Source organism: Podarcis pityusensis, assembly GCF_964106645.2.
Source record: "Podarcis pityusensis genome assembly, chromosome: 8".
NCBI lineage: Eukaryota > Metazoa > Chordata > Lepidosauria > Squamata > Lacertidae > Podarcis > Podarcis pityusensis.
Genome location: NC_138033.1, coordinates 7,045,247 through 7,066,462, shown reverse-complemented (window position 1 = coordinate 7,066,462; position 21,216 = coordinate 7,045,247). Strand labels below are relative to the sequence as shown.

The window sequence follows — 21,216 nt, the reverse complement described above, 5'->3', positions numbered from 1 at the left end:
GGTGCAGAGATGTCACACCCTGTCTTCCTCTGATGAAAATAGGGTCATTCTATTCTCCATCAGGAAACTTTGGGGGTCAAACTCTCTTGTCCCTGTTAGGGAAAAATCTAGGTGCGAGGCTGCTCAGTCCCCCAGGTGGTCGGGCAGAGCCGGCGGGTCCCTGTGGAATAAAGGAAGGAGTCCAGCCGTTTGTAAATCTTTACAAAGATTTACAAACTGAAGAATAAGAAGTGCTGGAAATGTGGAGAGGAAGATGGTGAGTTCTACCACATGTGGTGGACATGCAGGAAAGTAAAAGGCTTTTGGGAACTGATCTACAATGAGCTTAAAAGGATTTTTAAATATACTTTTCCCAAAAAGCCTGAAGCTTTCCTGCTAGGAATAGTTGGCAAGGAAATTAAAAAAGAGGATAAAAATCTGTTTCTATATGCCACAACGGCTGCTAGAAATATGTTGGCCCAAAGCTGGAAAACAGAATTAATACCTACTATAGACAACTGGCAGAACAAGATGATAAATTATGTTGAACTAGCTAGAATAACAGGAAGACTAAGAGACCAGGATGACCAGAAGTTTCATGAAAATTGGAATAAATATCTGATGTATATAAGAGATAAGTATAGAACTTTGAGGACTCTGGCAGGGTTAGAATAACTCTAACAGTGTTTGGCAAATATGTAAAGGAGATAAAACATGTAACTTTAGAAATTATCTGATACTTATCAATAAAGTGAAGGGAAGTCCGAGGCTCGGCGGAGCCTATAAATAATTGTGTACTATATATATGATTTTTGTAACAGCTATGTTATATGCAACTTATGTAATCTAGACTGTATATATGTATAATCAATGAAAATTAATAAAAATGTATAAAATAAAATAAAAAAGGAAGGAGTCCAGCCAAGCGGAGCAAATAGCTGTAGACCAAAGTTTATTGCGCAATAGGTTCAAAGAGCAAATTTGAACCCCGAGGATGGGGTGACAAAGACTTTTAAAACTTTCCCACCATATCCCAGAATATAGTTCGTACAGCATCATTTCTACATCACTGACATGTCACAAAAGGGGAGGGGTTAACCTTGGCAAACATGTCCAGACAAGTCCTTGGTACAAGATTAGCATAAGCAGACATGGCAGGGCAAGACTCAGGTATAAGATGAGCATAGACAAATATGTCTCAAGTACCCACCACCCAAAAGTACAATAGAAGTTCCTTTGCATGTCTGGAGCCTGAGGCGAGTCAGGTGATGAGATTTGGCTTCCTTTGGCTAACAGTGAGCCCAGCAATTGTCACCTCTGAGAACTTCCTGGAGTCCTTTTGCAAGGGGAAAATAGCTTTGGAATGGGGGGAACTGGGAAAGGAGATGATTTTATATTATTTTTAAAGCTAGGTGACTTCCCTGAGCTGTCAAGTTGGGATGATATATTCAGGCATAATATTTGTAATATTTAACTTTAAAGATGTGCCCCCCTCCCCCGTAATTTCCGTAACATCCCAAACCAGGACTTTGCCACCGGTCTCCTCTCCCCGCTTCCCTCATCCTCCTCTCTCCCTTCCCGCTCCCTAGGCTTCTGACGCAGGCCTGGTCTGTCTGCTCCTCCTCATGTATAAACTAAATAAAAATACCTTTTTATTTGATTAAAAGAAGGAGAGACGGCCTGGCCAGAAACCAGGATATTATAAGTATCAGAAACAGCCCTGTGCCCTTTCTTTTACATGGAGATAATCTGCAGAACCAAACAGAACGAAAGGAAATGATCCTGCGGTCCTCAGCAGTTTTACTCAGAAGCAAGCCTTAGCTTGCGAGAAAATTTGGCATATTTTCAGCCCTAAGGACACATAGCTGCTCCCCCTCGCATAGGGTTGCCAACTCTTTTTCCCTGTCCCTGCTCCTCTGCCTTTAATAGCAGTTGGCTTCACAAAGACATCCTTTGATGGAAATGCTTTTCTTCGTTCTATGAAAAGCTACTTATTCTTTCTTCATTTATTCATCGACAGTTATTCAGAGATTTGCAAAAATGAATGCCCATTACAAAGAATATTTTTATAATATACTGATATAAAACAGCTACTTAATGTTTTTTTTTATAAAAAAAAGAAGGCAGAAAAGAGAAAAGGAAAAGGAAGACCAAAGGAGAGACAAAGCAAAAGAGGAAAGAGGGAAAAAAGAGAAAGAGAAAAAGACTTCTAGCTCTCTGTCCTGCAGCTAAATATAGTATTCAGTCCATAAGATCCAGCCATTCTGTCTTCTATAAACCAGTATTTTTCCCATCTTCATTTTCTCTTTCACACAAAAAGTCCACAAGAAATTTCCAATCCTTAATAAATGTCAGTAATAATTTTTCTCTAATTAAACACCTCAACTTTGCCATCTCAGCCAAGTCCCTTAGTTTTATATTCTATGAAAAGCTTCTACTGCTCATATACTATCAGAACCAGCTGCTGTTAAAGGCATTTCCCACATATTAATTAAAAAAAAAATAAAATAAAACTTATGTCCTTCCCTTTGACACCCCCACCCAAAACCGCCTTGATTGCCCCTTCAGTATTGAGAAGCCCAACAGAAATCAACAGGACTTATTTCCAAATTCTAGGATCAAAGTCAGGGTCATAGCAAAGATTCCATTATTGTGTTCCAATTGATCCTTGCAGCTTTTTCATCAAATCATAGAATTTCAGAGCTGGAAAGCACCCAAAGGTTGTTATCCAAAGGAGTTTTGAAACTTGTGTCCTTCTGTCAATATCAATACAGTGCCTATTTGAAATCTTCAGGGGCTAGACAACAGTTTGCAACATGAAAGCTGCCCAAAGCACCTTCCGCCTGGCAACCAGTCAGGGGTAGTTTCACACCCTCCTCCCAAAATTGTATTTCCTCTGCCACACAAAACAAAAGATTGCTTGCCAATCAGGAAAAAAAAACAACCACCCTCTTCTTTCTCTAATCCAGGCATAGGCAAACTCGGCCCTCCAGATGATTTGGGACTACAACTCCCATCATCCCTAGCTAACAGGACCAGTGGTCAGGGATGATGGGAGTTGTAGTCCCAAAAACATCTGGAGGGCCGAGTTTGCCTATGCCTGCTCTAATAGATCTTCAGAAACCTTTCAGGCCATAGGGTTGCGGCGCTCATCTCGCTTTACTGGCCGAGGGAGCCTGCGTACAGCTTTCGGGTCATGTGGCCAGCATGACTAAGCCGCTTCTGGCGAACCAGAGCAGCGCACGGAAATGCCGTTTACCTTCCCGCCAGAGCGGTACCTATTTATCTACTTGCACTTTGACGTCCTTTCGAACTGCTAGGTTGGCAGGAGCAGGGACCAAGCAACGGGAGCTCACCCCGTCGCGGGGATTCGAACCGCCGACCTTCTGATCAGCAAGCCCTAGACTCTGTGGTTTAACCCACAGTGCCACCTGCGTCCCAGAGAAGAGCAAATCTCTCTTACCACCTGTGAAATGAAGTTGCTGCAGTTCAAGGCATAGGAACAGCTGGCTTCAAGAAAGTTGGCAACCCCACACCGAAAGGGCCTTTCTAAAAAAACCCAGCTGGTCTAGAGCAGACTCTCCCAGACTTGAGTCTCCAACTGTTTTTGAACTACATTTCCCATCATCCCTGACTGCTGGTCCTGCTAACTAAAGATGATGGGAGTTGTAGTCCAAAAACAGTTAAGAGACGCAAGTTTGGGAAACACTGGTCTACAGCAAAGAACTAACATGAGAACAGAAGGAGGGGGTGCTGAATAGGGCCAAGGGCAGGATTCAGTGAAAAAAAGACAGCCACGGAACCAAGAAATTACACAGAACAAAAGAAAATACCATGAAAATCCCTGAAACCAGAAGTAATCGACTATAGAATAACAAAAATCGAAAAAATAAACTAGAATTAAACAGAAACTTAACGAGATGCCGGCTACAAAACTCGTTTCACTGAACTAATCAGTTTCCTCAGAAGGAAATGAAGAAATTGTAAGATTTTAAGTGATATCAAACAAGCTCAAGAGCAGGACTGGAAATGCTTCCTCGAGTTTACAAAAAAGTTATGAAAACCTCAATGACAAGTTTTAAACATAGCCCTGTTTAAGAGAATCGAGCAGTAGTGATAAGAAATTGAGGTTTTAAAGTTTCAAACAAACTCAAAACAGGGCAGAAACTCAAAAAAGTTTTAAACATAACCCTATTTAAGAGAACGAAGCAGTAAGGTAAAGGTAAAGGGACCCCTGACCATTAGGCCCAGTCGTGACCGACTCTGGGGTTGTGGCGCTCATCTCGCTTTATTGGCCGAGGGAGCCGGCGTACAGCTTCCGGGTCATGTGGCCAGCAGGACTAAGCGGCTTCTGGCAAACCAGAGCAGCGCACGGAGACGCCATTTACCTTCCCGCTGGAGCGGTACCTATTTATCTACTTGCACTTTGACGTGCTTTCGAACTGCTAGGTTGGCAGGAGCAGGGACCGAGCAACGGGAGCTCACCCCGTCGCGGGGATTCGAACCGCCAACCTTCTGATCGGCAAGTCCTAGGCTCTGTGGTTTAACCCACAGCGCCACAAGCAGTAGTAATAAGTAATTGAGGTTTCAAGGGCAGGATTCAAACACAAGACCCTCTCCCCTCCAGCAACTGGTATTCAGGAGTATTGCTGCCTCTGACTGTTGGGATCAGAGCATCGTTCCTGTGGCTCATAGCCACTGCTAGCTTTCTTCTCTATGAATTTGTCTAATTCTCTTTTAAAGCCATCCTAGTGTCCATCGCTCCTTCCTGGGGCAGAGAGTTCCACAGTTTAACTCTGCACTGAGCGAAGAAGGACTTTCTTTTATTTCTCCTGTTAACGGAGAAATCTGAGGGCTTCCTTGGACAAAAAACAAGGACACCAGTCAGGAATACCAGAGCAAAACAGCAGCCAGTAGGTTTGGTCTTTATTGAAGACTGTCGCGACAGGACTCCCACCTGCCACCAGGTGGAACAAGATGGAAGCCCCAAACAAAAGAGTCCCCAAACTTTTATTAGCTGCTCATCCCCATGTTACACCCCCCAAAAAACTACATCACTCATACATCACGGTTACATCATGAAAGGGGAGGTCTGGTGGCTGTAATCTGAGCATCCTGGACCCTGCCCCATGGTTCTCCTTGCCCTCCACCAAACACCCATCAAGTGAAGCAAAAGAGATATTTACATTTCCCTGTTTCCAGCCAAGTTCATCACACCCTTTTGTCTTCATCTGGGTTTGTTATTTCTCGTATGGCTACCTGTCTGGCACTCAGGTATCAGGATGCCAGGGATTATCACTCAGGCAGAGGGGCTGCTGAGCAGCTGAGCTCACAGGTCTATATGAATTTCTGAAGTTTTCCCAGTGAGCCAGTACATAGATACATTTATCAGTGAATTCTTACATTTGGTATTGTGCAGCAAAGGCCCTTGGAATAGATAGGAAGAAACTGCAATGAAGTGTTTTGTGGGGACAAATCACAAAAGTCCCAAAAGCGATTGTGCTGGTTTTGGTAGTGGGCTGCATGTGCATGATATCTGCTGGAGGGGCAACCCCCCCAACCTATACATAAATTCCTGCAACAGTCCCAAACCTTCCAGCATTTAGCCTCCATGCATTCCAGTGTTGGAAGAGAGGGACAGCCCTTTCCTTTGCCAACTTCCTCAATGCCAAGCATCTTATTAACAGTTTCTTGCTCGCCTCCTCTCTAAACTACAGGATCCCAGATAAGCAAACGAGAAAGCAAAAGGGACAGAGTCCCAGGACCCTGTTGCTGGAAGGAGAACCCCAGAGAACCCAAACCGCCTCTCTGTTTACTAGGATGAAAAGCAGACAGGCTTACCTGTTAAGGTGAGCGATTGCTTCCTGGCTCCTCTGCCATCCAGCCGCAGCCCAGCGCATCTGGCAGTCCTCTCTGCTGATGCTCTGGAGTTAAAAGGCGCCTTGTCAAGGCAGGAGGAGTGGGTGATTCAGGAGCGGGGAGGGAGAGGAGACAGCTGCTGGGAGGAAAGGCATGGGGGGGAAGAAGCATCGTTGCAGGAAGGTGGGCTGCTCCTCTCGACTTCTCTTCCTCTCTGGGGACCGTGGGATGTGCTTCATGCCCTCCCCAGGGCTTGACTACGCACCGCGCCCCTTGGAAGCTGTTCCCACAGCTGCGTTGGATTGAGGAGTGGGGGCCTCATCCAGAGACGCACACGCAATCCAGGCCTCGTCCAGCAACTTTGAGGCAGCAGCAGTGGAAGGGGGGGAATGGGTGGCGTCTAGGGAAAACCTTATTGCTCTCTGTTGTGTTTACCATTGCTGGAGATGCAGGCTGGGGATGTTTGCTTTGCAAAGGGCAGGGGGAGAAAATTAAAAAAGAAAGAAAGAAAGCAGGGGAAATGGTGACAAAACACTTGGCGCTCTTCAAAGTCCTATGGAAATAACGACGACGTTTTTTATTTTTATTTTTTGCAGTTTTTCCCTAAGAGCGGTGCGCAAAAACGATTTAAATCATGGGTAGGCAAACTAAGGCCCGGGGGTCAGATCCAGCCCAGTCGCCTTCTCAATCTGGCCCATGGACGGTCCGAGAATCAGCGTGTTTTTACATGAGTAGAATGTGTGCTTTTATTTAAAATGCATCTCTGGGTTATTTGTGGGGCCTGCCTGGTGTTTTTACATGAGTAGAATGTAAAATTGAGAGCCAGTGTGGTGTACTGGTTAAGAGCGGTAGACTCGTAATCTGGTGAACCGGGTTCACATCTCCGCTCCTCCACATGCAGCTGCTGGGTGACCTTGGGCCAGTCACACTTCTCTGAAGTTTCTCAGTCCCACTCACCTCACAGAGTGTTTGCTGTGGGGGGAAGGAAGGGAAAGGAGAATGTTAGCCGCTTTGAGACTCCTTCGGGTAGTGATAAAGCGGGATAGCAAATCCAAACTCTTCTTCTTCTTCTAGAATGTGTGCTTTTATTCAAAATGCATCTCTGGGTTATTTGTGGGGCATAGGAATTCGTTCATTTATTATTATTTTTCAAAATATTGTCCGGCCCCTCACAAGGTCTGAGGGACAGTGGACCGGCCCCCTGCTGAAAAAGTTTGCTAACCCCTGATTTAAATGATACAATGGCAGAATTTTGGATTTTATTTTCCCTTCTTTTTTTTTAGCTGCAAACAACAATTCAAAGAGAAAATGGTTTTATTAAAGCCACTCGCCATATTATCTTTGTCTTAGAAGAGGTACATCTGTAAGATTATCAAAAGGGTTGTGTGATTATTGCAAGTTACACCGATTTAATGTACTTATATTTTCCACCTTCCTCCAAAGCTGGGGCTCAAGGCGGCTTACGCTATTTAAAAACATCGTTATAAAATACAGAGCAATAAAAACAAACTAGTTAAAAGCAGTAATTAGAACACATCAGAAGAGATTCAAAACCAGCAATTAAAATTGAAGTTTTCCCCCAACAGTTGCCCAGTGATGAGTGTTGTCTGATTGGGTATAACTGTAAGGTAAAGGTAAAGGGACCCCTGACCATTCGGTCCAGTCGTGGCCGACTCTGGGGTTGCGGCGCTCATCTCGCTTTATTGGTCGAGGGAGCCGGTGTACAGCTTCCAGGTCACGTGGCCAGCATGACTAAGCCGCTTCTGGCAAACCAGAGCAGCGCACGGAAACGCCGTTTACCTTCCCGCCGGAGCGGTACCTATTTATCTACTTGCACTTTGACGTGCTTTTGAACTGCTAGGTTGGCAGGAGCAGGGACCGAGCAATGGGAGCTCACCCCGTCGCGGGGATTCGAACCGCCAACCTTCTGATCGGCAAGTCCTAGGCTCTGTGGTTTAACCCACAGTGCCACCCACATCCCGTATATAACTGTACTGGGCCATTAAAGGGTGCCCAGCTATAATGACCATGAAAGGACAGCACTTTTTAATTGGGCAGGGTGCTCTCAAAATTAGGATCGTTAGCATGGATGGCAGCCTAGGAGGCTGGGTGATACAGGCAAAATTCAGGTAAGGAAGGTCTGTCTATGTTTAAATTAGAGTATGGTTTAAATTTTTTGGCAATGCTATCCAGGACCTAAGCCTTAGCTTTCGAAGTTGGCTAAGGGGTTGGCTAAGGGGTTCAAATTAAGCACCGGGCATGGTATTATATCTGGGTGACTTAAAAATAATAATAATTTAACTTTTAAATCAGAACTCATCCCTTTCTGAGTAACTAGGCTATTCCTGCTGCTCAACTGCAGCGGTGGCAAATGAAAAACCAATCTTGCGTTAAATCCTAACCCCTCCCATATACTCCGACTGTGTCTATTTTTCATCAGAGATGGCCAGGATTTTCTGGAGCCAGCTGTGTTGCCCATTCGTTGAAAGACTCTTGTGACGCCTTATCAGGAAGTTTGATTCTGTTTGCTCAGGCTTGAACCTAGACGATGGTTTCCTTTTCCACTACAAGTGTCAATTAATGTAGCAAAGTTAGGACGATTAGGCTTTCACCAATTCCAGCCCTTGTTAATATTTACTGTGCTTTTATTTTATTAATTAAGTTGAACACTGAACAGTCACACAGACCAGTAATTTGGACCCACTGTTTATGGGTTGTTTTTTTCATACCCACAACTTGTATATTGTATTACACTTGCTGAGGGTAGCAATCCACACATCTGTTGGCATGGAGCTCTAGTTCATAAAAGTTTAAACCATAATGAATTTGCTATTCTCTACTACATGCATCCCCAACCTGTAGCCCTCCAGATGTTTTCAGAAATATACAATTAAGCATCACGTGTTGTTGTTTAGTCGTTTAGTCATGTCCGACTCTTCGTGACCCCCTGGACCAGAGCACACCAGGCACTCCTGTCTTCCACTGCCTCCCGCAGTTTGGTCAAATTCATGCTGGTAGCTTCAAGAACACTGTCCAACCATCTCGTCCTCTGTCGTCCCCTTCTCCTTGTGCCCTCCATTTTTCCCAACATCAGGGTCTTTTCCAGGGAGTCTTCTCTTCTCATGAGGTGGCCAAAGGCTTGGAGCCTCAGCTTCAGGATCTGTCCTTCCAGTGAGCACTCAGGGCTGATTTCCTTAAGAATGGATGGATTTGGTCTTCTTGCAGTCCATGGGACTCTCAAGTCTCCTCCAGCACCCATAATTCAAAAGCATCCATTCTTCGGCAAGCAGCCTTCTTTATGGTCCAGCTCTCACTTCCATACATCACTACTGGGAAAACCATAGCTTTAACTACACAGACCTTTGTTGGCAAGGTGATGTCTCAGCTTTTTAAGATGTTGTCTAGGTTTGTCACTGCTTTTCTCCCAAGAAGCAGGCGTCTTTTAATTTCGTGACTGCTGTCACCATCTGCAGTGATCATGGAACATTTCTTCCCCTTCTATTTCCCGTATACAGTGGTACCTCGGGTTAAGTACTTAATTCGTTCTGGAGGTCCGTTCTTAACCTGAAGCACCACTTTAGCTAATGGGGCCTCCTGCTTCCGCCGCGCCGCCAGAGCACGATTTCTGTTCTCATCCTGAAGCAAAGTTCTTAACCCGAGGTAATATTTCTGGGTTAGCGGAGTCTGTAACCTGAAGCGTATGTAACCCGAGGTACATATTGTACATACTGTATTCTGCCCAGTGTAGTTGTTGAACATCAAAATTAAAGGTCTTTTTGTCTTCAGGATTTAGCTGGCTCATGAGCATATTGACGTTATCTGTGTTTTGGCATAAGTATATCCTGCTCCCTGGTGTGAAGATCCCTCTGGCGGCGCCCCTCCCCCACTTTCCCAGAGTTGCCGGACTTTTTTTAGGGAAGACGGCGCTGCCGGGGCTGGAGGAGGCAGGTAGCGGCTGGAGGGCAGCTCCTCCGGTGGGGAAGAGGCAGAGGCTGGACATGGCGGCTCCCAGCTCAGCTGGCTGCTTCGTGCCATGGTGGCTACGGCAGGTGGAGGCTCCAGACGTGGCGCTGCTTTGGCACGGCACGGCGGAGGCAGGCGAGGGCAGCAAGCTGATACCGGGAGGCGCCGTGTCCAGCCTCTGCCTCTTCCCTGGCGCCCTCCAGAACCTGGCGCCCTGGCACCCTGCGCCACTAGCCTCTATGGGTAAGACGGCCCTGTGTTTTGGCCTACAACTCCCATAATCCCTAGCTACCAGAGGGCTGTCTGAAAGGCACTTCCCAGGCCCTTTATCTGTCTAGGAACTGCTGCGGATTAATAAATGGCAACCAACGATGAAAAGGAGCTGGCCCTTGAAAGGGTTTACTGAATGGAGAAACCTCCCTCTCTCGCTTTGGGTCTCCAGGGCTGGCAGTGCCGCTATCTGCCAGCGAAGATTCAGCACTGCTGCCGAGAGATAAAAACCAAGGCCCACAGAGCCAGAGCCAGTTCTTGTCAGTGAGATCTAGGCTGCAGTTGGATGCAAGAAACAGAAAAGCCCTGAGAAGGGTGGAGTCACCACCCAGAGATCTTTACTCTAAAGTAATAATGCTGGGCTCTGCACTGGGGCTAGAGCAGCAGTGTGCCTTATACCAGGATGGATCAAGCCTACAAAGTCAGAGTAACGGTTCATGAACAGAACATGTATACAAGCCAGCAGCAGATTTCAGGGAATTGAGTAGCCTGTGTCAGATAGCAGAACCTGCAGGACCCCGGAGAGCTCCTAGAGATCACAGATGTTACTCTATAGCAGGCATAGGCAACCTTGGCCCTCCATATGTTTTGGGACTACAATTCCCATGATCCCTAGCTAACAGGACCAGTGGTCAGGGATGATGGGAATTGTAGTCCAAAACATCTGGAGGGCCAAAGGTTGGGGATGCCTGCTCTACTATGTCAATGGGATGTATAGGGTGTTGGGGGGGACACACACAAGTCGTGCTTCTTTTGGGGTAGCTTCGCCCACCCCGGAATAAAAGATCTTCCGAGGATTCTTTGCAACGATCGGAACAAGTTTCTTAATCATCTTCCAATGTATTCAGCCTATGAATGTTTCCCACCTCCGTGGCATACTAGTCAGAAAATGAGCGTCACGTTTTGAGGAAAGTTTGAGAAGGAAGAAACTCAAAGGAGCAGAACGGGAAGCCTAAAGACGGGCGGCAGAACTGCAGAGTCAGGGAACACTCTTGAGGGAGTAAACGACGTGAAGCACAAGTCGTAAACACATTAATAAAATGGCTGGTTTTTACAGAAAATGGCAAAATTGCAGATGCTTTCGCATCTATTTACGGACTCGGGTTTGGAAATGTCAGGAGTGTTGTGGAGTAACAGAAAGGGTCCCAGGAGATAAAACTGGGTTAGGAACACTCAAGGCAATTTCCCCATCAGGGAGAAAAACCTAAATTAAACACTACTTTGTTTTAGCATGATGTTTGTTCCTAGGCTTGCACGTTTTAAATTGGCTCAGAAAAGCATCAAATCAGACTGGAAAACCATCTTCGGGCAAAGTCCCACGGAACCGTAATCCGAGCTCACGCGATAATGTATAAGTGGAACAATTTTTCTCCCCTGTGTCGAATGACGTCTGCACTTTGGGCTTAAATAAAATCATTTCTACCACACAACCGCCAAACTCGCTCCCGTAAACATTTGGCAATTAAGTTTGAGGTTCCGGGTAGAAATAATTCACTTCTATGCAGAACTGAGCCCTCAGCACTTAATTTCTGAGAGACGGGAAAACCCCTCAGGTGGATAATAACAGTAGCAGGAAAAATGGCAAGGGAATGTGTGTGGAAGGTGGTCAGAACTTATGGTGGATAGTGGGCACTGGGTAAGTTTCTCTCTCATTCTCCTTTGTGAGAAAATAATAATGACCTATCATACAGAGTTGCTGTACAGGCTCGTCTACATTGTAGTTTAACACGGATAGGAATAATAATAATAATAATAATAATAATAATAATAATAATAATTTTTTACTTATACCCTGCCCATCTGGCTGGGTTTCCCCAGCCACTCTGGGCGGCTTCCAACAAGAAATTAAAAATACATTAAAACATCAGTCATTAAAAACTTCCTTAAACAGGGCTGCCTTCAGATATCTTCTAAACGTCAGATAGTTGTTCATTTCTTTGACATCTGATGGGAGAGCATTCCACAGGGTGGGCGCCACCACCAAGAAGGCCCTCTGCCTGGTTCCCTGCAAACTCACTTCTTGCACAGGGAAACCGCCAGAAGGCCCTCGGAGCTGGACCTCAGTGTCCAGGCTGAACAATGGGGGTGGAGACGCTCCTTCAGGTATACTGGGCCTTTGAGGCCGTTTAGGGCTTTCAAGGTCAGCACCAACACTTTGAATTGTTCTCGGAAACATACTGGGAGCCAATGTAGGTCTTTCAAGACCGATGTTATATGGTTTCGGCGGCCACTCCCAGTCACCAGTCTAGCTGCCGCATTCTGGATTAATTGTAGTTTCCGGGTCACCTTCAAAGGTAGCCCCACATGGAGCGCATTGCAGTAGTCCAAGCGGGAGATAACCAGAGCATGCACCACTCTAGCGAGACAGTCTGCGGGCAGATAAGGGTCTCAGCCTGCGTACCAGATGGAGCAGGGAGACAGCTGCCCTGGACACAGAATTGACCTGCGCCTCCATGGACAGCTGTGAGTCCAGAATGACTCCCAGGCTGTGCACCTGGTCCTTCAGGGGCACAATTACCCCATTCAGAACCAGGGAGTCCTCCACACCAGCCCGCCCCCTGTCCCCCCAAAACAGCTTTCTGTTCTTCCATTAATCTGTTATCCAAATCCCTGCCTTCCCATGTTTTCTCCTTCTTTTATCCATATTTTCTCATACCCTCTCCATTAAAGAGTGCCCCTACGGGGAGGCAGGGATTTAAAGGAAGATGTCCTATGGACAAGGGCAAATTACGTAATTAACTGAGTTATAGGAAGCTTAGAATTCATGTTAAATGACAGTGTGGGTGAACCCTAAATGTTAGTGGTCACAGGAGAAATTCCCAACTATGTTCATGAGAATGTGCCATACAGTGGTACCTGGGGTTACAGACGCTTCAGGTTACATACGCTTCAGGTTACAGACTCCGCTAACCTAGAAATAGTGCTTCAGGTTAAGAACTTTGCTTCAGGATGAGAACAGAAATCAGGCTCTGGCGGCACGGCAGCAGCAGGAGGCCCCATTAGCTAAAGTGGTGCTTCAGGTTAAGAACAGTTTCAGGTTAAGTACGGACCTCCGGAACGAATTAAGTACTTAACCTGAGGTACCACTGTATTTCTGTTTGGCTCAGTGAGGAGTTCTGTGTAACTTGGAAGTCTGCACACCGGCAAAAGCCATTCCAGTAAATGATATTATCTAAATTTACCACACCTTCCTTTCAGGAAGCCACTAAGTGGAAACCCCATATTGTACGTTGTTCTGGGATACTCTTAAGGAATTCTTCAAAGAAAAGAGAGCCACCACATTCCTAGCCCTCTCACCCACCAGTCGCCAGTGTTCACTGTATATTTGCATCTATCCAGATTTGAAGTGCCTAGGACATCGCTTTATTTGTAGTTCAACGGGGGTCACGTTCCGTGACTTTTGGGATTGGCTGCTTGTGTTTAGTATGAAGAAGTAAAATAAAATACTCACTGGAGTATAGTTTACATTCTTTGCTTTTCCCTGTCTGAACATATCAATCCTTGTCATTGAGGAAGAAAAGCAAAAGTTCGCCAGACGTCAGAGAGGCCCAACGATGGGGGTAAAAATTAAAAAAGGAACTAGGTATTGGAAAGGCATGTTTGCAAATACTGTAATTTTAACCCACTGGTTTTTATTTCTCTGTATGTACCGTATTTTTCGCTCTATAAGACGCACCAGACCACAAGACGCACCTAGTTTTTGGAGGGCGAAAACAAGAAAAAAAATATTCTGAATCTCAGAAGCCAGAACAGCTAGAGGGATAGCTGCACAGCGAAAGCAGCAATCCCTCTTGCTGTTCTGGCTTCTGGGATAGCTGAGCAGCCTGCATTCGCTCTATAAGACACACACACATTTCCCCTTACTTTTTAGGAGGGAAAAAGTCAGTCTTATAGAGCAAAAAATACGGTATTTATTTGATTTCTAAGTTTATTTTCCACTACTAAAGGCTTGAGTAGCCACTTCAGCTCTGTATTTCCAGGAAGCAGTCTCTGTTCCAAGCTGTTGTGCATACTTTTTAATATTAACTGGAAAGCCATTACCTATGGATACATTGCGTCCAGCGTCAGAGGCGATATTTCTGTGAATACTAGTTGCTAGGGAACACAAAACAGGACAGGGCACTTGCCTCCATGCTCTGCTTGTCGACTTCCCAGAGGCATCTGGTTGGCTGATGTGGAAACAACATACTGGATTAGGAGAGCCTTTGATCTGATTAAGCAGCCAGCATTTTCTGAAGTTCTTATGTACTAAACACTTCACTTACCTTTGAAAAGGGGGCGGACTCTGATAAGAGAGAGGACCCTGAGAGAGGACAAAATTTACGCTGTGGGTTAAACCACAGAGCCTAGGACTTGCCGATCAGAAGGTCGGTGGTTCGAATCCCCGCGACGGGGTGAGCTCCCGTTGTTCGGTCCCTGCTCCTGCCAACCTAGCAGTTCGAAAGCACATCAAAGTGCAAGTAGATAAATAGGTACCGCTCCGGTGGGAAGGTAAACGGTGTTTCCGTGCGCTGCTCTGGTTCGCCAGAAGCGGCTTAGTCATGCTGGCCACATGACCCGGAAGCTGTACGCCGGCTCCCTCGGCCAATAAAGCGAGATGAGCGCCGCAACCCCAGAGTCAGTCACGACTGGACCTAATGGTCAGGGGTCCCTTTACCTTTACCTAACATAACAAAACACACAACAAAGAAAAAACACATTACAACAATAAACTAAACACAAAGAAAAATGATTTCTTCAAATACCTAATTCTCATTACATTGATAACTGACTTCCTCAAATCCCCTCTAACTGAATTTCATTCTATCAGCTATATAACAGTTCTCCAAATTCATATTTCTAATTACATTGATTTCTTTCATTTACTAACCTCTCCTCATTTATTAATATTTTAATCCTTAATATTTACTACCACATATTCTTATTCTACCCCTAAGCCTATTTATTACTTCCAAGAATTTTCTATTTATCTAATATCACAATATTTAGCTAAATATTCTTTAAATTTCTTGCAATCCTCTTGTATCTCCTCTTCTTTCTGGTCACGGATTCTTCCAGTCAGGTCAGCCAGCTCCAAAAAATCCAACATCTTCATCTGCCATTCTTCTATTTTTGGTATTTCTCACGATTTCCAGGTTTTGGCTAATAAAAGTCTTGCCGCTGTAGTGGCATACAAAAACAGTCTAGCATCTTTTTGGGGCAATCTCAATCCTAGTATTCCAAGTAGAAAGGCTTCTGGTTTCTTAATAAATGTATATTTCAACATTTTTTTTCCAACTCATTATAAACCTTTTCCCAGAAGTCTTTCACCTTGGGACACCACATATGAAAAAAGTATCTTTTTTTCTTTGCATTTCCAACATTGATTTTCATTTGTATGGTAGATCTTTGCTAATTTCACCGGGTTTAAGTACCATCCATACATCATTTTCATAATATTTTCTTTTAATACAGTACATGTAGTAAACTTAACCCCTTTCTTCCACAGCCTTTCCCAATCTTCCAACATTATATTGTTTCCTACATCTCTTGCCCAATCAATCATCACATATTTAACTTGTTCATCCTTTGTATGCCATTCCAACAATTGTTGTTGTTGTTGTTTAGTCGTTTAGTCATGTCCGACTCTTCGTGACCCCATGGACCAGAGCACGCCAGGCACTCCTGTCTTCCACTGCCTCCCACAGTTTGGTCAAACTCATGCTGGTAGCTTCAAGAACACTATCCAACCATCTCGTCCTCTGTTGTCCCCTTCTCCTTATGCCCTCCATCTTTCCCAACATCAGGGTCTTTTCCAGGGAGTCTTCTCTTCTCATGAGGTGGCCAAAGTCTTGGAGCCTCAGCTTCAGGATCTGTCCTTCCAGTGAGCACTCAGGGCTGATTTCCTTCAGAATGGAGAGGTTTGATCTTCTTGCAGCCCATGGGACTCTCAAGAGTCTCCTCCAGCACCAGAATTCAAAAGCATCAATTCTTCGTCGATCAGCCTTCTTTATGGTCCAGCTCTCACTTCCATACATCACTACTGGGAAAACCATAGCTTTAACTATACAGACCTTTGTTGGCAAGGTGATGTCTCTGCTTTTAAGATGCTGTCTAGGTTTGTCATTGCTTCTCTCCCAAGAAGCAGGCGTCTTTTAATTTCGTGGCTGCTGTCACCATCTGCAGTGATCATGGAGCCCAAGAAAGTAAAATCTCTCACTGCCTCCATTTCTTCCCCTTCTCAGCAGGTACCCATATAAATATATGCCCTATGTCACATGAAGGCTGGCAACATCAACCCTGCCATGTGTGGGAATCCCTTGCGGATGACCAAAGGCCAGGAGAGAGACAGTCAGGTTGTGCATCCATAGCAGTGACCAGAGGAGGAATGACCGCTGGGAGAAGAAGAAAAAGAAGAGTTTGGATTTGATATCCCGCCTTTCACTCCCCTTCAGGAGTCTCAAAGCAGCTAACATTCTCCTTTCCCTTCCTCCCCCACGACAAACACTCTGTGAGGTGAGTGGGGCTAAGAGACTACAAAGAAGTGTGACTGGCCCAAGGTCACCCAGCAGCTGCATGTGGAGGAGCGGAGACGCGAACCCGGTTCCCCAGATTACGAGACTACCGCTCTTAACCACTGGCTGAGAGAAGACCACACTGAGAGAAGAAATGCCATGGTGCATCTTCAGCAGCACAACCGGACGCCTTCCTCTGCCCCGGCTGCAACAAAACATGTCTCTCCTGTATCGGTCTCTACAGCTACAACAGACCCCATGACTCTCCAAAAGTTTGACTTGATCCCCAAAGGTGCACTCCTCCATTGTCTCCCAAGACAGGTGGATGCTAACAAGGCATTGAAAAATCCTGCAAACACCCCATTCTGCACTACCCTGTTCCGCCCTTTTCTGTGATGTTTTTGGATCACTTCCTGGTTCAGCACAATGCATGGTCACGGCTGAACACATATCAGACGTGCCTAAAACGGCAGACCCTCCAAGTGCCCCTATTTTCCAGGGACATCCCTGATTCAGAGAAGCTGTCCCAGTTTCTGATTTAATCCCAGAATGTCCCACTTTTCATTGGAGAAATGTTGGAGGGTATGGTGTTATCCAACCCCCAAGCCGTCTGAAGGCAATCCTGTATAGGGATTATGTTATGTACTAAGCTTGGATCCTAGAAGAATAGGATCGTAGAATGCAACAACTGATTGGCCTGCAGGAAAAGACTAATCAGGCTCCAGGATGGAAGCAGAATCAGCCAATCAGACGGGACTCATTGTGTAAATAATGTACCGTATTTTTCGCCCCATAGGACGCACCGCCCTATAGGACGCACCTAGTTTTTTTTTGGGGGGGGGAAATAAAGAAAAAAGAAATTTATTTCCCCCCCAGGCACGGGGCTGGCGCGGGGGAAGCCCGAGCTTCCCCCGACCCCAGCCCCCAGAACAGCCTGCTATCCGCAAGCCTAGGGAGCCGCGCCGGTCTCCCCAGGCTTGCAGAGAGCTGTGCGAAGCCCGGGCGCGCTCTTCAGCACGCCCGAGGCTTCGGAATGCAGGCAGCTCTGCGCAACCCTCGGGAGCCCGGCGCGACTTCGCGCCGGGCTCCTGAGAGTTGCGCAGAGCTTCCTGAAGCCTGGAGAGCGAGAGGGGTCGGTGCGCACGACCCCCTCGCTCTCCAGGCTTCAGCGAAAGCCTGTATTCGCCCCATAGGACGCACACACATTTCCCCTTCATTTTTGGAGGGGAAAAAGTGCGTCCTATAGGGCGAAAAATACGGTATATAAAAGCCTGAGGTTTGGGGGGCAATTCAATCACTGTTTTACAAGCTGCAAGAAAGAGCATGAAACCACTACAGGACTCCGAATATATTTCATGTTTATTGTTTTATTATTATTTTTATATATGTTGGAAGCTGCCCAGAGTGGCTGGGGCAACCCAGTAAGATGTGTGGGGTATAAATAGTAAAATTAATAGTAAAATTATCATTATGGAATGGGATGTCCCTATTTTCACCGGAGAAACGGTTGCTGCCTGTGTAGGGCCATAGCAAACCACCCCAAAGGCCTTTCTTAGAGAGGAGAGATCCATCAGGAGAACAAGGCTGGCATTGATGGAACAGGCTCAAATATTTATTATTCAAGGTTGTAAAGAGATAAGCAGACTCAGGAATGCACACTGCCGTGGTGTGGTGAGGCTGGTGAGGCCATTGCAGGAAGGAAGGGGGGGGGCAAGCCCATGTAAGGACATAGGAAGTTGCTATAACTTTCGATTTCCCAGAAATCAGGTGGATTACAAGAAATCAGGTGGTATTGTATTTTGCAAATGTATAAAAAGCTGGCTCGCTCTAAATTGGGGGGCAGACATCGGGCAAACGCGTGTCTGTACCATTTTTTGTAATAACAAAATAAAGAGATTATTCCTGCTGTTATTTTGACTCTTTCAAGCGTCTCTATTGCTCCAAGGATCTCATCAGATAAGGAGGTCATAAATCATGTCCTACACCTGTACATTTCACCATAGTGCATGAGCTGGCTGTGACCAGGTGACCTGTACAGGTGCTGCTAACTGCAGATGGGACAATCTCCTCCTCCTTCATTGTAGGATTCCCTGTGTTTCATGGGACTTGGCCTGACAGAGAGCTTTTCGAATAGAGGAATATCATCTGTGGAGTAGGATATCCTAGAACTATGTGATCATAGGGTGTCCAGCTAATTTGTAATTTTGCATTTATACATTAAATGCAGAATGCCTCAGCAGGTTCATTCTCCATTTTAAAAAATTACATAGGTACTGAGAATGACCCTTCTTTGGCAAAGATATTGGAGAGCTGCCAGTCAAGGTAGACAATACTGGGTTAGATGGACTGAAAGAAAAATAATCTGGTCTGGTATAAGGCAGCTTCTTGGAAAGTTTTATACTATGTGTTTTGTGTCAGACAGGTTGCAGTGTAGATGGGGAGGGGTTTGGAGATGATTCTGCTACAGCAGGCATGTCCAAAGTCTCTTTCGGGTGCCTAATCCGGCCCGCTCGTCAGTTTAATCCTGCCCCTGTGGCAGTTTATTTCTTTGGTTGGCCCTTTCGTTGGTCCTCACGGCCCTTCACTTCATCAAATACAGGAATACCCTTATTGGTTTCAGTAAGGCACATAAGCATATAAATTGACCCTATTCACCATACAGCTTCACATGTGCAGTTTGTCCAGTGAACATAGTCTTTTAAATATGGGCTACTAGCCTTGCGGATTTCCTGGGCAGAGAGTTCAGCAGCTTCCGAGGCCATGGCCTCCTCAATGGCTTTCTGCAGCGTTAGGTCTGGCTTGGCGAGGAGACGCCGTTGCAGACGGATGTCCCGGACCCCGCAGACGATTCAATCCATCAGGGCATCGTCTAAGTCTCGGAACTCGCAGCGCACTGCAGCCTGTCGGAGGGCGGCGGTGTAGTTGTTAATTGACTCTCCCTCTGCCTGGTTCCGGTGGTAGAACGCGTGGCGGGCAGCAATCTTGGACGGCTTTGGCGCGTAGTGGTTGCGGAGCTTCTCTTGAATCGTGTCCCACGGTGTTGCCTGGACTGCTACAGGCGCAACCAATGCTCGGGCCGTCTCAAACACCTCAGGCCCACAGAGGCTGAGGAATAGGCCCCGCTTCCGCTCCTGTGATACTTCTTTCTGCTCCTGTGATACTTCTGTCAGCTCGTTAGCTTGGAGGTAGCAGTCGAACCGAGCGAGGTAGGAGTCCCATGATTCAGAGGCTGACGCAAACGGCGGTAGAAGCACAAGTGAAGCCATGATTCCGATGCCGGCATGGAGGGCGATGGATGGAACTCAGTGCTCTAGCCAGAACGGTCAGCTCTGAATTGGTACTGTTCAGTGATTTCGCTCGGTGTTTCAGCTCAGCTCAGAGGGTGGCCGCATCTGGCTGCGCTCTGTTGTCCACCATCCCATCCTCGTCACCAGTGTTAAGTTCATAGAATCACAGAATCATAGAGTTGGAAGAGACCACAAGGGCCATCGAGTCCAATCCCCTGCCAAGCAGGAAACACCATCAGAGCACTCCTGACATATGGTTGTCAAGCCTCTGCTTAAAGACCTCCAAAGAAGGAGACTCCACCACACTCCTTGGCAGCAAATTCCACTGTCAAACAGCTCTTACTGTCAGGAAGTTCTTCCTAATGTTTAGGTGGAATCTTCTTTCTTGTAGTTTGGATCCATAGTTGTGGGTGAACATATCAGACGACACAGCGATTCTTCAAACAGCTCTTGTTTATTCACAGGACAGGACAGAACTGAACTGAAGGGTTCAGCCAGCCTGCTTATATAGAGCTCCACTACAATGCAACAGTAACCATTTTCTGTAACTATCCAATCACTGAACGTCACTTTCGATCCCCTATTTGCATATGTGGATCTGAGTGAAAACTATCTACAGTATCCCCCTGCTGGCCCAGGGTGAGAACTTCAGTACATAACAATAGGTACTGAGAATGACCCTTCTTTGCCTTCTTTGTTTTTATACTATGCTATGTGTTTTGTGTCAAACAGGTTGCAGTGTAGATAGGGAGGGGTTTGGAGATGATTCTGCTACAGCAGGCATGTCCAAAGTCTCTTTTGGGGGCCTAATCTGGCCCGCCAGTCAATTTAATCCTAACCTCAACGACTAAAAAAAGGTCAACAACTTTGGCCGGCCCTTTGGCCAGCCCTCGTGGCCCTTCACTTCATCAAATTTGGCCCTCTCTGAAAAAAGTTTGGACACCAGTGTGCTACAGGATTTAATGTCTAGTGAGGTCCCTGCTCCTAGTGAGATTTGTAGGCTGGGTGCCCAGGGCTGGGCTTTTCTGTGGTGGCCCCTTGCCTTTGGAATAAAACCTCCCTCTGACATAAAGGCGCACCTCGTTGCCCAGTCTTCTGGGAGGCATATTGGGCATCTGAATTTGTTGATCTTGCTGGTTTTATTTGTCATTAAAATTTGAATATGTTTTTCGCTCTTTTGGCTTGGGTCGTCTCTATTTCTGCCCTGGACCTTTGGCTGCATGATAAACAAACACCTTTAATAAATAAAAAACGGAATCAGGGTTTCCTACTGAATTTCAAAGGTATTTAAAGTATCATAAATTTTGCATTTTGTGGCGCCAATTAAAACATACATTTTTTTCAAAGGCTTCTGACAAATTCGA

General features: G+C 45.9%; 1 protein-coding gene and 1 long non-coding RNA gene across 2 annotated transcripts in view; both read right to left on the bottom strand.

Moving 5' to 3' along the window:
• Positions 1-6,079, bottom strand: part of LOC308484215 (gastric inhibitory polypeptide receptor-like) — a 30,850-nt gene extending 24,771 nt beyond the window's left edge. The window contains exon 1 of the mRNA XM_081018969.1: positions 5,821-6,079. The gene's annotated coding sequence lies outside the window, so the exon portion shown is untranslated. The remainder of the gene's footprint in view (positions 1-5,820) is intronic.
• Positions 1-13,789, bottom strand: part of LOC308484612 — a 190,423-nt gene extending 176,634 nt beyond the window's left edge. The window contains exon 1 of the long non-coding RNA XR_013990041.1: positions 13,722-13,789. This is a non-coding gene — a long non-coding RNA (uncharacterized lncRNA). The remainder of the gene's footprint in view (positions 1-13,721) is intronic.
• Positions 13,790-21,216: the final 7,427 nt, after the last annotated feature.